The following is an 18117-nucleotide window of genomic DNA, read 5'->3' on the forward strand; positions in this document are numbered from 1 at the left end:
AGAAGAAATTGCTACTAAACATCCAAAGATCAAATATAAGCAAACAAAATTACTCTAAATGCAAATATAACTCAAACACTTGAAAGAAAATTCATTACCATAATTACCATTAATAAACTAAATGCATTATTTTATTTGATGATTTTTATAGTGTTGCACTCCCTAGGTGTGCGCGCGGTGTGAGGCGAGTGCTCAGGGCTGCGAGTGCGCGAGTGAGGGAAGAGGAGGGCGAATGGGTACTGGGCAGCTAGAAAAAAGCCGGGGTGGGGACAGGGCGAGGCCTCGACATGGTGAGGAGTCCACGGCGACGCGCGGGTCATGCACGAGCGGTTCGGGGAGGACAAGTCCGATAGACAGAACCCACGGGTCAACAAGAACGGATGAGCGAACGGGCGGCCAGGCTGACGAGCGGACCCACGGGACAGTGAGAGAAAGTGCGCGCACAAGGAGGAGTTCGGCGCCGACAAGTCAGCCCCACTGGGCAGCGAGAGGGAGCGAGAGAAGAGAGAGCGGGTGTGGAACGGTGCCTGTGAGGGGAGGGTGGGCGCGCGCGCGAGGCTGGGCCAGCTTGGGCTAGTTGGGTCGAATTGGTTTTTTCCTTTTTCCTAGAATTTTTAATTGCTTTTATATTTATTTTTCTCTAGGGTTTTCAAGTCAATTTCAAACCAAATGCAAATTCAAACCATTTCAAACATGTGCATCAAACAAAAGGATAATTTAGACTCAGCATGATGCCACATTTCATGACTCACATAGTTTTTGACAAAATAGATAATTAATCCCTCTCCTAATTAACTTAATTCTAATCAAAAGAAAGATAGAGACTAGAGAGAGCAAGAGGTAACTCCTGAATTTGGTAGGTCATAGGGGTGTTACAATATGCAAGGTCATAGGGGTTCTGATCCTCAGAATCCTGATGTGTTATGCACTCATACAGTCACCGACCGTCTAGTGAGTTTTTGGTACTCTAGTATGTGTTTGTGCATCAACATGGTGATGCACTTATATTTGGTATATTTGACTCCAGGTTTCATATGGGCAGGAAATGGTTCAGCGTCATGGGTAGGACTACGACTGGAGGAGCCAGTCAATCGACCCTCAGGTAGAATATGCTAGCGCAGGAGGACAAGCCCATGGATAGTGAGAGTATTTCATTTGGATTACAAACTTATTCTCATATGCTTGCGATTGAACTAAGTCCATGGTTCACTTTACTAAGTCCATGGTTTACTATACTAAGTCCATGGTTCACTCTTGTATGTTGGGTATTTTTGATTCTACGATTGATTCTAGGGAGCTGAGACGCCATGGACGACAATCCACATCCTCGACTTCGCAGTCATCATGTTCTTGATCATCTGCCCATGAGATAAAGATTGTAGTGTTGCGTTACCAGGCAGAATATTATCAATTGGTTTTATGGCAACAAATGGAGTACCAGAGGCAGCAAGCTGAGTACCACAAGAAGAAGGACGAGTATTATTCGAACCTCCTGGCCCAGAATCAAGCTCTACTCTCGATAAGTATGTCACACCCGATTTTGGAAGGTAAACCGAATGTGAACCACGTACGTACTAGGATCAAAAATTCATGTACACATCGATTACATAAATGACTCATCATAGCACAATGCTTCGAATAACAATAAAGAGTAAGTAATAATATTAAAGACTAGAGTCATTTACATAATATAAATCAAAGTGCACATAATAGAAACATAGCCAACATAAATAAACCCACCACAGGCAGCTGACTGGGGGAGGTCGCTAACCTAATCCTCGAACTTGTCGAAGTCCTAGAAATCCACCTCGACGCCTTCTTCTTTACCTGAGCATAGATTGCACCAAAGGCAACCTGGTGTTTTGTGAAAGCAAGGGTGAGTACACATCAACGTACTCAGCAAATGTCCCATTTGGCTGAGGTGGACTAGCTCTATGTGGGGTTAGGGTCAAAGCAGTTGCTTTTAGTTCGTCAAGTATTTATTATTAGTAGAAGCCAAGTTTTAGCAATAACCAACTCACGAATCATTTCCTCATCGAGAAACATCATTATCATCATTGTAACCAAAACCAACAATAGAACCATTGTATCTCAGATCATCTGTATCTCTAATCGTGAGTTTCATTCCTCTGCAGAGGTTGCACACTTTACCCACGAGCTGTGATTACCTTTCTGCCCGGAGAACGCTACTCCCCATTGACTACTACCTAGGTGGCCTAGCAGGGTATGACTATGTAGCCTTTAAAGATTCCCAGAGGTCATAGCCACCCGTTAGGTTTCTCCAGTTTGATAAACACAATACCTCTCTCCACAGGAAGGGTGACTAACAAAACCAAATCAAAAGGACATTGGCAACCAACCTCGGCAGAGCAAGTACTATGCCCGGACCCCATTGATGGCACGACGGCGAAGCCGACTACACCTCAAGTTCCTCTAATTAATGAGCTAAGGGCATCCCATACCACCCTTATGGTTGTACTTTTATCCCAAGTGGTCACTCAACGAATAGGTCCTTACGGAGAGGTACTCAGGAAACAACCTGAGTCCCCTAAAGTATCACAAGGCCATCATCATTATCAAGATATCATCAGCGTATCATAGATATTCACATCATGTTCGTTGACTAAAGTAAAGAAATAGTATAAAGCTAACCATAACAACCCAAAAAGATAAACAAGGACAAGGTAAATATAGACTAGTCAATCCTTAGGTTTCAATAAGATAATGCAGGACAGTGAATTATAAAGTAAGTAGGACATATTAGGTTAGACGACACTTGGCTTCACCAAACAGATGCTTAGGGTCTTCAAATTTGTAGAACTCGAAGAGTTTGATCTCTTGGTCGCCAATTCCTGACCATCAATTCCTCGAAGCTCGGAATCGAATCACGATCTAATCACAACATGAAGCGAAGACAAACAGGCAAAAGCAAACATATATATATTGTTGGGGCCTTCCTCTTTTGAAGGTCCTAAAAACGTGACTAACCATATGTTTTCAGCATGATTATGAATAGTTACAAGAAGCTTCGGCTTTGGGATGGAGGACCTCTCTTATGACAGAACAAAGGGAAATAAAGAATGGGCGACGAAGCTGGAAGCCAAGGGACTTCGGCTGGACATGTTGACGAAGCTCAAGTATGATGATGACTAAAAGAGGCTAAAAGATCATACATACCTCAATAATTCATGTTAAGATTATAGATAGTTACCAGGGACATAAATATACTTTTATCTAGGCTGCGTTTCGTGCCTACAAATAGATGAACAGTAACACTGTACTGTTCACGCTGGATTGTAATCACTCTCGCGTCATTCTCGCACCCTTACCTTTTGGCAAGCTGAAGGTACCAATGTAATATGAATATTATTGATGTTTATTCATATTTATGGCATACTACAATAAATAGATTATTGATACATAATTATTACCTTCATTCCTTTGTGTTCCTTCACTTTCTCATTTACATTCACATTTATATGCTGAAATGATGAAGGTATGTCCTTCATAACTTTCGTCTGAAGATCATTATATTCGAGAGGAGATAATGTTTTGAAGGATGAAAGCCTTTAATCATTAACAAATGTGTTGCCTTGTTCTTGATTTATAGCATATGAGAACAAGTGACCAACATTGGTGCCCACCTCCGGTGAATTCACTTCCACAACCTTCGGCAAGCATCAACCTTTGACATGCCACCGAAGAAGGCAACGGTGCCAGGGGCTGCCCTTCAGCCACTGGACACAAATCAGGACGCACTCTCCTTACGAGAGGCTAGTGTGGCGTAACCGCCCGAATTATTCCAACTTAAGTGCCTAAGTCTCACCCTAGAGGCTAGACCACACTTAAATAGGAATAAAACGTCAGTCCCGCGGATCTAGTCCGACAAGGCCACTAACAGGATCAAGTACCACATACTCACTCGAAGGTGGGGCACAGAGCAAATATAATAAAGCATAAAACCATAACTTAAAGAAGTACTTAAGGTTATTACAACATCATCGGAGTTTTGCAAAAGTAGTCATCATTATTTGGGATGCAGCGGAAATTAACTAACGATAATAAAAAGGGAGGATGGGGAAGCATGGCCCATCACTCCTCATGCTCCTCTCCTGTTGAGGTAGGGTCCCACTCGACTGTCCAACCCGGTGGCAAGGTAGACGGCCAAGTCACTCCAGCAACCATATCCTCTAGAGAACCTGTAAAAATTATGCCATAAGCAAGGCTGAGTATACTAATACTCAGCTAGACTTACCCGGTGTAAGGAGTCTACTCCTCTACCTCTAAACATGCAGCTGTTTGGCTGAGGGGTTTGGTTTGCCAAAAGCACTAGCTGAGTCTAAAATCAAGTTTTAGCTTTTCAAGTTTTAGTGTGATTCTCTTAACACTAAATGTGTACCTAGCTAATCATACATGGTATCAGGCATTTTAACAATCAACATCTTTTGCCGATCAACTCATTTCCACTTATTACTCAATGTAACAACATGGATCAAGCAGTCTCATTACCTGTGAGAAGCAGACGATTCGAATCAAGTTTTTAAACCTTGCAAGGCAAACCTAAACACACGACGTGGCGAGGCACTCCGTCCCCACACACATGAACCGTCCCCATTGATTCCTCGTCAACAGAGAGAGGCTCACCGCCTTGGCGTACAATGCCTCACTAACCCCAACTGCCATCGTGCAGTGACCGCACTTGTATCCACCATAACTGGAATGGGAGACCACGTCTCAGGTCGCATGAGGAGGGCAATCTGCTGCCAGGTTCACTCAGGTACTAGGCTTACCGATTTACCATATTTCTCGGCATATGTTTAGTACATTCAAACACTTGACACACGGTACCACACCTTAATCCTTATTCCAATTTCCGTCTCGTAGACAACGCATCCCCATGGATCATTATCCACAGACCCTCATCAATACGATATAAAAATGGATACAACCAATTCCTGACCTCGCGCGAGTGCTAGAAAAATCACTCGCCTTCTACCGAGATCCCTAATTTGTAAAGCATCTACTCGACCTAGCATACTAGTATCCATCTCAAAAGGAATCCTGAGTTCATGCAACTAAATTTCCAGTCAACTCCTACACTTAAGTGCACAGTACAAGCCTACAAATATTAAGTGTAGTAAAATATTATATATAAACGGTTATGCATAAAACCGGGGCTTGCCTTCAAAAGCTGGGGCAGGCAGGTCCTGAGTAGCAGGCTTTGGTGCTGGCTCCTGGACTACCTCCTGAGCAACTCCTTGCTCCAGAACGAGGACGTACTCTTCGTTGGCGAGATTACAATCTATCGAATGCAATGAATAAGATACATGTATGTTAACGATAGGTCAATTTAGTAATTACTATGCATGGTGAAACAACATTAAAATAATGGGTAAACTAGGGTTTTCTTTATCGGATGGTGTCTTAAGTGTTCCATACACACTTATCATAGGGTCTTGAGTGAACTTAAAACTTTTAATCATCTCCTTTATGTTTTATGGGACTCGTAGAGAGATTTAGTTGTATAATATTAATTTCTTCCACAATTTCCCTTTTACTTCCTATTTAAGATTATTATTGGGTGTTTTTGAACTACCATGGTAATTTAGATTTTTCCAATAATGTTGCAAAAATTACAGTGGGTAGGCATTGGTCTTTGTAGTTTATTCTACAAAGTTGAGGTTAGAATTAATTCAGATAAATTTTGGGCAAAAATGACAAAAGTGAGGGCAGAAGGTCACCTTGCACTACATCTTTGTTTTAGGTGAGGGTTCTGTACTAAACTTTATTTTTGCCAAGATTTATGGGTAATAATGGGTCTCTGTGCTAAAAATCACAGCAAGTGTCCCACTGGTCATTTAGTTGTGATTTTCCAAAGTTTATTATCAAAAAGGCACTTATAACTAACTTATTGTTTGAAAAATATCAAACAACAGAACTTATATTTTTTCTAGATTTATACTAGCATATTATTAGTTATCCCAAGGATGGGGGTGGTTTCTCCTTAGGGTTATTTTTCTAGGATTTTTCTAAGTTCTTACTATTTTCATGAAATAAAAAGTGGTGCATTTCTTTGGTATTAACAGAGGGTTAAACAAAATTTTCTTGTGAACTATATTACTTAAGTAAGCTAGGAAAAATGTGGTTGCCCCTGGTTCTTATTTTAAATCCCCTTTTTCATTTTCTCAATGTTTGAGTAAATGCAAGTTTTAATGGTTAATCCCTCCTTAATCTGGTGTACTGAGGAGTTTAATATTTTTAAACAAGGTAGTTAGTAGTTAAGTGTATCTCCAATTTTTCTCAACCTCTGTTCAAAAGTATTTCTATTTTTCCTTTATTTATTTAGTTTTCGGGTAGCTTACTATTTAAATCAAAGCTCTAAAAAGTCTTGCAACACTCAGGGTGTTTGTTATTTTTCCTAAGTAGTTTATATTATTTGGGACCTAGCAAAATTGGTTTGATCAAATTTGATTGGATAAAATTCGAGTTATGAATTTTGCAAGTTCTGTATTCATTTAAAAGAATTAAACTTAAAAGGTTTAAGGAAAACCAGTTTGCACCGAGGCCCCCTAGGGTTTCTTCTAACTATTTCTTTCAACGGTGCCCCTGTGGAACTATTCTTCTGAGTCACTGACCTCGCAAAAAACCCCTGGCTTTTCTTTCTTTCAACCTAGGTTCCTTCCCCCATGCAATGGTAACCGCGGAGAGGAAAAAGGGTGGCGCGGCTTACCAGCGGCGAGGGAGGTCCGGTGAAGGGCTGGGTGAGGTCCATGAGGTCCTGGCGGTCACGTCGAGGTGCAGATCATCGATGGTGATGGCCGGAATAGGTCTGACCGCGTGCACAGGCGGTTGGGCTCGTCGGTGGCGTGTGCTCCGTCCTTCTCACGATGGTAGGGCTCAATCAAATGGCACAGGAAGCTTCACGGGATGCTAAGGATGCTATAGGTACAAGGAATCAACGAATGGCTTACCGTGGAGCTCGGTCTACGTGCGACGGCGGCCGGTTGAAGTACGGCGACATTGATCTGTCGTCTCCGGTAAGGTGGTGTTCAATCCTCGGCTCGGGGAGCTTCACTGAGGTCCGGAGAAGCTAACCCAAGGGTCGGACGGGGCGGAGAATGGCTGGCTTGGCCGGTCTACGGTGGTCGTGGCTTGCGCGGCCGCTGGCACGCTGTTCTCTGGCTAAACGCTGGGGAACTCGTGCTCGGGCTGGGTTAGGATCACGCGGGGGTGTACGGTCGAGACCATTGTGGCTTTTATAGCCGCGGGCGTGGGCATGGGCCCGGGGTTGACATGGCGCGGGGCTACGCGCGCGGGTCGAGCGCCGAGAGCGTGCTCTGGCGTTGCCAGGGCGCGTCGAACACGTGGTTGTGTTCATCTGCCCGAGTTCTTGCACCTGCAGAGCTCCAAAACGTGCGAATCTCGCCATATGTCTTGTGCAAGATTTCTTCCTGGCACCTAGAGCTAACTAGTTCATGTGAGTTCCAAGGGAAGATGTGCCCTAGCTTAGAAGATATGGGGGCGCCAAGTCTTGTCTGTCTGCACTGTTCACCAGCAACAAAAAGGATGCCAAACCATGTCAAATTGCCCTGGTTTGGTTTCAAATTTTTCAGGGATGTGCCTTAGGTAGTTTGGCCACTTTTTGTTATTTGAACCAAGTGGTTTTGGCGCCAGCAAAAGGGTGAACACCACTGATCTTTGGGCTAGGGTGACTTTTGGGACTTAGAGAAAATTTGATGGCCCTAGTGTACTCTCCACTTAGTGAACTGATTTGGGGTTTTTGTTGGGCCTTTTTGTAATATCTTTCTTAATACATTTTGTAGATTTTCTAATATACTTCATCTTTGGTAAAGGTTTCCTTTTATGATTTGGCCATTTGCACAATCTTTTCCCTCTAATCCCATGTTTAGGGTTTAATGTCTTAAGAGGGGGTTTAGGGTTTTAGAATCTTTTCATGAGTGAGAATGTAAGAAGGCTAGGGTATCTCTCTTGTTATGATCAATACCTAACTTAGCCATGATTCCAAAGCTTGTAGTGCCTTCACTCTCCACTTAACCTATTGGATGATAGGCCATGGGTGTGTTCATTGAGTTAGGGCCTTGGGTAACACCCCACCAGCCCAACTCTTCAGGAGGAGCAGCTTGACTAGGAAATTAGGGATTTAGAAGCAATCCATCAACAAGTGCAAAGGAAAAAGGAGAAGATGCTTCATCTGGTTGATCTCCAGAAGAAGATTGACGAAGCCACTGAGGAAATGCGTCATCTTACTCAAGATGACCAGGACCGAAGACCTCAGCACAGGGAGCTTCGTCAGGACAGTTCACTCAACAAAGATGAATGGTACGATGACTTTCATCATGGTAACTATACTTTTGATGATGCTTCTCCTCTAGCAGCAGAACTGCAGGCTACCCTGTGGCCACAATCCTACAAGACACCTCAGTTGCCCATGTATGATAAGGCATTCAGATCCAAAGCAATTTTTGATGAGTTACGAGGCAACAATATCCTCGTACGGAGGCAACACTGCTGTCATGGCAAAGTCCTTCATCATGGCAGTCAAAAGCGTGGCCCAGACCTAGTATTCCTCCCTTTGGCTAGGAAATATCACATCATGGCAAAAGCTCAAAGATATGCTATTCACTAGCTTCCAAGGCTTTCAGACGAAGCCAGTCACTGCTCATTCTTTGTTTCAATGCACGCAGGACCATGAGGAGTACCTTCAGACATATGTTCGAAGGTTTTGGCGTTTGAGACCACAAGCGCCTACAGTGCCCAAGGAAGAGGCCATGATCAAGGGGCTTCGACCAGGACCTATGGCCCAATATTTTGCTAGGAAGCCCCCACAAACCCTGGAGAAGCTCCTTCAGATGATGGATGAGTACATCCGGGCCGATAATGATTTTTGCCAAAGAAGGGAGGAAGCGTATAGGTTTTCTGAAATGACCAGGGGCTTCAGAGGGAGACTTCATCCTAGGCATGTCCGGTCAATTCATAACTCCAATGCCAACGATGAAAGGGCCAATAATGCTGAGAACATCCATCATAGCTCAGTCTTCGAGCATGCAGCAGACTTCTTTTAGACTACCAGCTCTGAGAGGCAGAGGAGAAAAAAGCTTCAGTGGAGGAAGGTTCGACAATCAACCCAGAAAGTTGTACTACCTCTTTTGTGGTGAGGACAAGGGCCATACAACAAGGACATGCCAGGTCACAATTCAGAAGCAAAAGGAAATTGCTAAAGTCGAGACGCGGCAAAGTCAGCCGAAGCAAGTCCTTCACACTTCTTCGTGCTACTCTCCATACATCCCAGAATATGTAGGCAACCAACAGCCTACGACTTCTGTTGCTTCGGCAAGTCATTCCCGAGCTTCTTGGCCTCAGTTACCACCACCACCACTGGTTCACAATCAGCAGCCAGAAGGGCACAATCATACTCAGCAACAGCGCGACCTTCGGGAGGAGTCCGAAGCTCGCATAGTCAACAACACTATGCCTGAATCGAAGCACATCTAGTAAATGAACTACAGTGGCTCAGCCAAGAAATATGTTGATCTAATGCATCTTAACTCTTTATGCCTTTATATTTTCTTGCAACAAAACAATACAAGAGGGATTAACTTTCAACTTGATGTAATAATACTGTGGTTATACCATCAAGTGTGACAAAATCAAGTTCCGAAGCTACAAAGTCGTTCCTAAGGGAGCGCAGAGTAAGTTCTGAAGCTACAAAGCCGTTCCTAAGGGAGCGCAGAGTAAGCTCCGAAGCTCAAAAGTCGTTCCTAAGGGGATGTAGAGCTTAAATACCACTTAAATCAAAGGTGAAGAAGCTCCAAAGTCATTCCTAAGGGGATGCAGAGCTTAGCTCCAAAGTCGTTCCTAAGGGGATGTAGAGCTAAAATACCACCTAAGTAAAAGGTGAAGAGACTCCAAAATCGTTCCTAAGGGGATGCAAAGTCTGGGTATGTTTTCGTGTGGGTGTTCATCTTCAGCATAAACATCATACTACATCATACCATCACATCATATCGCATAGCATCGCATCATACATCATATTGCATCAGCAAAAAAGCTATGGAGAAGGAAAAATGATCCTTCAAAAATTCCTGCTGGATCGTGAAAGAATGTGCTGAAGCACAAAGTATACCTTCGGTAGACATATTCTTACACAGCAGGGAAATCTTCGTTAGCAATATTATTATACAATAGCCATGGCAAAACATGCGGTATTCAATCAACATAAGGGGTAATTTTTCTTTGCGAAGCATGAAAAGAAGGGAATGTGTTTTTTCGCCGAAGGCTCAAAAAATGGTACGTACGTAGGTTTCAAGCATCGTAAAGAAATATATTACATTAATTTACATACAAATACTCGAAGTTTGCTCCATGCACATGGTGGCAACAATACACAAGCATTACAATTTTTAGTATACAAGAATTCATTCTTCTTTTAGTATTTTCTCATCGGCTTCATGTAATAGTCTGTCGACGACTTCGTCAACGACTTCGTTAGTGATCTTCATTACATCCAAAGCTTCTTTCATGACTGGGTCAGCTTTGGGGTTGTATGGCTCTGGTGGTGGAGAAAGGTCGGTTGTAATAGAGTATATGATGGTAAATTTCGAAGCTAGAAACGAACAACAAAGCAACAAGTTTTAAATAAAAGTACCTATAATCATGGCACATTCAACAGCTTCTTTAGCTTGCTTAGCCTCCTCTCGGGCATCGTGAGGTTCTTTCTCATTCTTTTTAATGGCTTCATCAGCCATCTTATGACCACCCTTCATCCACACATTGGAGTAGAATTTACCGCCCAATAAAGAGGCCTCAGCCAAAGGGTCCCTAGTGTCGTCAACTAAGAGAATAGATTCTGCCTGGGCTATGGCCTTAACATGTTCACACCCGGCTTTTTCTAAATTTGTCGTGGCTCCTCGGGCACCGGCAAAAGCACAAAAATCCCAACGATCGCTAAGTATCTCATCAAAAGCTTCAGCCTCTTCGCCTATCCACTGGATAACCCCTTTGGGATCACCACGAATAAATTTCTGCTCCGAAGAATAAGCCCCCACCTTTGCAAAGCTATCTTTTAGTTTCTTCGCGCAATCCATGGATACTTCATAACATTTTTCCTTGGAATCCCAAAGTTCTTCAATGTTCTTCTGCACCCTGGCTCTTTCCATTTCACTTATTTCTTGCTTAGCCTTCGCAACTTCAAAATTTTCATTCATTTCGGCAAGTTTTTTCTTTAAATCTTCAACCTCGGCTTTGTGAGCTTCGGCTTGTGCGTTAAGCTCGACTTCGATGGTTTTCAACCTATCCACTAAGGAGAGCAGGATTTTGTCTTTTTCAAGAGCTTCATTCTTTAATGTAATAACTTCCGATCGAAGATTTTAAAGAGCTAACTGACAGCTTTCATCTTCTGCTTTCTTCTAGGCCTTTAAAGCCTTGCTCAGAATTAAGCCCTACAAAAACAAAGGATAAGCACATACTGATAAAGAAATAAGCTACAAAAATAATATATTTTCGAACAAGTTAAAATATTCTCACCTTCAAACTGTTATAGGTAAGGCTATCTGCGAGCTGTTCCTTCGTCATTGCAGATAAGCCTAGTTCAAGCTTCGGATATCCTACATTGTCTGCCATCTCCTGACAGACATGTATCTCTTTATTGCCAGGCAAACAATAAAGGAAGTCATCTTCATCATCCCCACCATACACCAAGGACCCTCTAGGGTACTTCAGATCCCTGGCATAATGTTTCGCTTCGGCAAATTGCTCCTTTGATAATTTTTTCCCTGAAGCATGACACACTATGAATTCGAATTCCTCGACAGGTGCTCCAGCAGCAGGGGACTCAGATTCTTTGGTAGCACCCTCTCTTCCTAACATTAATGGTCCTTCAACAATCTCTGAAGGTCTTGTTCCAACACCTTCTTCAGCAGCCTCCAAAGGTTTTGCTTCAGTGGGGACTGAGTGTCACGGAACCTCCCAAGGTATTAGGCCCACCTACAGATGTCCTTGTCCTAAGGACCTCAGACAACCATGTAGATGCACATAATCACTCAACAAGTTTGGTCTTCTGTATCAACATCATATCGCCCAAGAGCGCTTCACCCATCACGCAGACATTACATCACATCGGAGGAAAGAATAAGCGGAAGCAGATTACAATAACTTAATTTACATTCATGAAATATATACAAAGAGTATTATTATAGTACCGGGGTTTATGAATGCATAAAATATTATTACAAACGAGGGAGGCAAAGCACCCTCCCATGCAAAAGTTTAGTGTTTTCAAACTGGAAGGTAAGCATCCTCCCGCACACACGATCATTGCTTTGGCTCCTCCTTTGGTACCACCTTTGAGCAGAAATAGCAAAACTCCACTATTTCCTCACCTACAACAACATGGGTTCGAAAACCCTGAGTACGGAGTGTACTTTTGCAAGTCTTACCCGACAAAGGAAAAGACTCTCAAGGATATGCTGGCTGGTGGGATTCAAGGTAGAGCTGATCAAGCATCAAAGACTCTATTTGCACAAATGCTTACTAATAGTGGATCCTTAAAAATCCAGTTTTATTGTCAGGTTAAGTAAAGTTACCTGCATCTAGAGTTCTTTCTATCCTAGTTCAAGCACTTGGCCTATACTAGCCTTCTTTTATCACCCCTTTACTTTACTGGATTGCTACGTGTAGGGCAGTTGAAGGAAACGGGTGACGCCTAAGAGGGGGGGGTGAATTAGGACTTCTAAAACTTTCGCTAAACTAGGCCACAAATAAATCCCTTGAGCAAAACCTATGCAAATAATCAAACTAGAATGTGCAAGCTAGGTTTTGTCTAAGTGTTGCTATCAATACCGCAAAGGCTAAGTTCCAATCTACACAATATAAGTATTAATACAAGATTGAAACTTAAATGCTTAATATAAATGCAGAAAGTAAAGAGCAAGGTAAAGATGCAAACTCTCGTGGATGACACCGGTATTTTGACCGAGGTGTCCGGAACCACGCAAGGTCCCGACTAATCCTCGTTGGTGCCCCTACACAAAGGGAAGCCCACGCGAGGGCCAAGCACCTCGGTCAAGTAACTCTGTAGAGAGCCATAGGCCTTCTCCACGCGCAAGTGGTGCTCCGCTTCCGGCTCCTCTCGGACGCTCCCCGCCGTCTCCACTATCGAGCTTCCAGCCAAAACGCCACGGGCCTTGTTCCCTTCGGTTCAAGGTGGCGGCCGTGACACAAACGCGGTTGTCACGGTCTTGCAAGACTCTCGCCCCACTCGGTACAATTACAATGGCTCACGCAGGAGCCGAGGGGATGTGTGGTTTTACAAAACTCACTGAACTAACTACGGTTCACCTAGAGCAAGCGCTAGAGCGGTCTAACTAACCTAAGCACTTCGCAAAGCACCTATGCTAATCACCGAGTGATTCTATTAAGCACTTGGGTGTAAGAGCACTTGGGAATGTCTACTATATGCCTTGGTGTGTCTCTTGGGCTCCCACACTTGGAAATGCCCGGTTGGGGGTGTATTTATAGCCCCCAACACAATTGTAGCCATTGGAGGAAAGCTGCTACTTTCTGCGGTCACACTGGACAGTCCGGTGGTGCACCGGACAGCGCACTTTTCCTTGTTTGGTGCGCCTAGCCGTTACCCTGTCAGAGCAGGTGACCATTGGCGCCGCAGGCCTTTCACACCGGACAGTCTGGACTTCACACCGGACAGTCCGATGGTCTTCTGTAACACCCTGAATTTGGGGGTATAAAATTTCTTTCTTACTATCATCCAAATTCAGGTGTTACTCTTCTCTATCTCACTCTAGTTTCTCTCTCTCTAGTTTTTCTCCCTCTCTTCCTCTTTTAATTAGGGTTAGTTGAATTAGTGAAGGATTATTTATTTTATTTTGCCCAAAACATATGAGTCATGGAATGTTGCATCATATTGAGCCTAAATATTCTTTGAATTGTTGCACATATTTGATTTGGTTTGAATTTGAAACTTGATTTGAATTTGAATTGAAAACCCTAGAGAAAATAAATAGAAAAGAAACTAGAAATTCCAGGAAAAAGGGAAAGGCCAATTCGGCCCAAACCAGCCCATTAAGCCCAGCCCGCGCGCGCCTCACCCACGCGCCCTCGGTGCCTAACAGGCGGGCCCCGCCTGTCGGCGCCAATCCGAGCGCGCTCACTCCCTCTCCCTCTCGCTGTTCCGTGGGGCCGACCTGTCGGCGCCGTTTCTATCGCGCGCGCCCGCTCTCTCTCTCTGTCTCGCTGTCCCCACCTGTCATCCATCTCTAACCTCTCGCCCACAATCTCGCCACCGTGGACTCGCCCATGTCTGCGCGTTCTCCGGCCATGTCCCCGCGCCTGTGCCCCTTTTGAGCCCTGCGCCCTGCTCGCCCACCTCCCCTCGTTCATTTGCGCCCTCAGCCAAACCCCCTCGCCCTCACTCTCGCTCTACCCACGCGAGCGGAGAGCTCTGCCACCGCTCACCGTTGGTCGCTGCCCGTTCTGCGTTCACCGTCGTGTCTGCACCCCGTCCAGTGCCACGGTGAGTTTTGCCTCGCCTTCTGCTGCTCGAGACACCCTTCGGTGTGCCCTCCCCCTCTCTGGTTTGGCTGGCCCGCGCTCACTGCAGTGGTTCTGCGCAGCCGGAGCCCCGCTGCCATCGCCTCGTCGCGTCCCAGCGCCTCCGTCGTTGCCCCGTGACTCCATCATTTCCCCTCAAGGTGAGCAACCCGCCCGCACCCTTAATTTGGTCGTTATCGCCCTGTTGCTCGCGCGATTGCTCGCCGAAGCTGTCACGCGTCGCCGTTAGCCCGCCTCGCCGTGTGCAGCGCCCTCTAGTGCTTCCGCGCCGGTGTAAAGCCCATAACCAGGTCCGCCAGACCGCCCTGAACGCGCCCGAGCTAGTCCCCAAGCCTCTGTAGCCCGGCCATGGCTAGCCCCCTCATCGCGGGACCGAGCGGCGCCACCGCGCCTGTGTCCACCCCTGGCCGTTAGATCTCGACCACCCATCCGAGATCGGGCAGTTTAGACTTAACCAGAGCGGATCTAATCGCAGCCCTCCGATCCAGATCCAACCGCCTCTCTCTCTTCCCTCTCACTCGCGTCTTTGCCCTTGGGCCCGATTGGTCAGCCCGCCCTGGCTCGCTGACGCCCTGACCTCGCCTGTCAGTCACGTTCGTGCGCGCGCCCGCGCGCACGCCCACGCGATCTAATCCTGGCCGTTGATCTCTGATCTAACGGTTGAAGTTACCCCGTACCCCTTCGCGTGTGCATTTTACTTAAGAGACCCCCTGGTTTTAGGAAATCAACCTGTCGTCCTCTGTTTTAGTGCGCAGACCCTTGGTTTGTTTTAATTAGCCCCCTGTACTTTTATTTAATAACATATTTAGCCCTAATTTCATAATTCAAACTTCAAAACTTGTTTATTTCATATCTTTTTCATATGAACTCTAAATTTAGTGGTTCAAATTGCAAAGTGTTCATAAAATTATTCTCTGTTCAAATAAATTATGATCAACTATAGTCTGTATACTTTAATTTTGCACTTAGAATATAGGATTAAAGTATATGTTGATTTTTTATTTAATGAAATAAACAAAAGCAAAACCCTAGGAGCTAAAATATATTTAATATTGTGAGATTAATAATATGAACTACATGAATTCACCTCTGGTCTAACTTTTAGTTCTTAATAAAATGAATAGAATTTGGTCATGTAATTATGGATAACACTTAAAGAATAATCAGATTCCTAAATGGGATTAGTTCATCTTATAATTTAATCTTTTCTTTGTTTAATTATTACTTTACCTTTTTGAGGTATGTTCCAAATACTTAGAGAGTAATCAACCCTTAATTAGGGTTAGTTCATTTTATAACTTGATCTCACTCTCCTTTATTTAATACCACATCTTTTGAGTTGTGTTCCAATGTTTGTACATGTTTGATGTGATGTTCATTTGTACTTTCCAAATATATTGAATGTATGATTGCTTTATTTAGACAACGAGCAGCTCCTGGTTCCTTAGTGTGTTGCCGAAGATCCCTCTGAGCAACAACCTGGTGAAGGCAAGTGTCCTTTGACCTATTATGTCCTACTTTACTTTATAATTCACTGTCCCGCATTACATAATGGAAACTTAAGGATTGACTAGTCTGTACTTACCTTACCCTTGTTTACCTTTTTGGGTTAATCGTGGTTAGTTTATGCTATTGCTTTAACTTAATTAATGAACATGATGTGACTATTTATGATATGATGATGTTATCCCGATGAGGTTCTTATGATTACTTTAGGGGGCTCAGTCTGTTTCCTGAGTACATCTTTGTAAGGACCTGTTTGGGGAGTGACAACCCGGGATAACAGTGCAACCATGAGGGTGGAGTGGGACACCCTTAGCTGATTAATTAGAGGAACCAGAGGAGTAGTTGGCTTCGCCGTAGGGCCGTCAATGGGGTTCGGGCACAGTACTTGCTCTGCCGAGGCTGGTTGCAGAGGTTCTTTGATTTGGTTTTGTTAGTCACCCTTCCTTTGGGAGATGTACTGTGTTTATCAAACTGGAGAAACCTAACGGGCAACTATGACCTCTGGGAATCTTTGTAAAGGCTACGTAGTGAGACCCTGCTAGGTCACCTTGGTAGTGATCAATGTAGAGTCATGATCTCCGGGCAGAATGTGAATCATGGCTTGTGGGTAAAGTGTGTGACCTCTGCAGAGTGTTAGAAACTGGTATATCATCCGTGCTCACGGTTATGAGCAGCCTTGGGATCCTCTTCGATTAGAAGAACTCTGGTTACTTTTATTATGATGAATAGCAATGATAGTTATAAATCTGATCTCTGGTATTTCCTCTTGGAGGGAGTGCCTCTGGGTAATAACTGGGTTTATTACTAAAATTTGGCTCTACTTATAGTAATAAAACTTGACCAATTAAAAGCAACTACTTGACCTTAACTCCACATATAGCTAGTCCACTTTAGCCAAACGAGACGTTTGCTGAGTACGTTGATGTGTACTTACCCTTGCTTTACAAACCACCCGACCCCTGGTTGTCCCCACTGTACTCAGTGCTCAGGAGGTGAAGCTGGTAACATGGAGGACTTTGAGGAGTTCCAGGACTACGACGAGTTCTAGTTTACTTTAGTGGCAAACCCCCAGTCAGCTGCCTATGTAGGCTTACATTCTATGTTTCGTTACTCCGCACTTTGATGTTAATGTTAAACACTACGGATGTGTATTAGACTTTGTGGATGTCTCCGACATCTTGATGTAATTAAGTACCTTTTCGCTATTTAATTTGAGCATTGTGTGATGATGTCCAATTATGTAATCGCTGTGTATGTGAGTTTTGATCCTGTCACGTACATGGTTCGCATTCGGTTTACCTTCCAAAACCGGGTGTGACATAAGTGGTATCAAAGCCCTTGCTGACTGTAGGACCGCTAACCTAGACTAGAATGGTCGCCTTAAGGACTATAGACCCATACTCTTACCTTGATCTTTAGTGTCATTTCAAAATTTGGTCATCTTGACTAACTCTATGTTACTTAGTTATCTCAAAAATATTTGTCTCACTTTTCTTTCTGGTTACTTTCTAGCCTTATAGTTCTACTCTCACTCTTGTGCTACGATGTCTTTTGTAGATGGCTCGTCTTAGATGCACTGCACGTAAGTCAGTGATCTCCTTTTTGCCTTCTCGCCTGGTGGAGCGTCCACTGCGTCGCACAGTGCCAGGTCAGTCCAGTCACCTGGAGAGACTACATTGTCGCCTGCACGAGGAACAGGAGCGCCGACGACAGGAGCAGGAGCAGGAGCAGGAGCAGCAGGACTCTTCCCCCTTGCCTCAGCGGGAGGTGGAGTCTAGGAGGCCGCCTTCCCCTGCACCTCAGCCAGAGATGCCCCCTGCACCACCATAGGGCATCCCGGCTGCTGGAGGAGACCATGACGGAAACGATGACGACGCTGCTGGCAGTTCGAGCCACGACATGGAGCTTTCGGAGGAGCCAGAACCGGAGGGGTGGATCACTAGACCCATCACTCGTGACGCCGCTCGCGGGTGTCACTTCCATGACGCTCTTGACACCCTGCTGCGTCGGGCCTTCAACCAACAC

This window comes from Zea mays, chromosome 6 (assembly GCF_902167145.1).
Source record: "Zea mays cultivar B73 chromosome 6, Zm-B73-REFERENCE-NAM-5.0, whole genome shotgun sequence".
In the NCBI taxonomy this organism is placed as follows: domain Eukaryota; kingdom Viridiplantae; phylum Streptophyta; class Magnoliopsida; order Poales; family Poaceae; genus Zea; species Zea mays.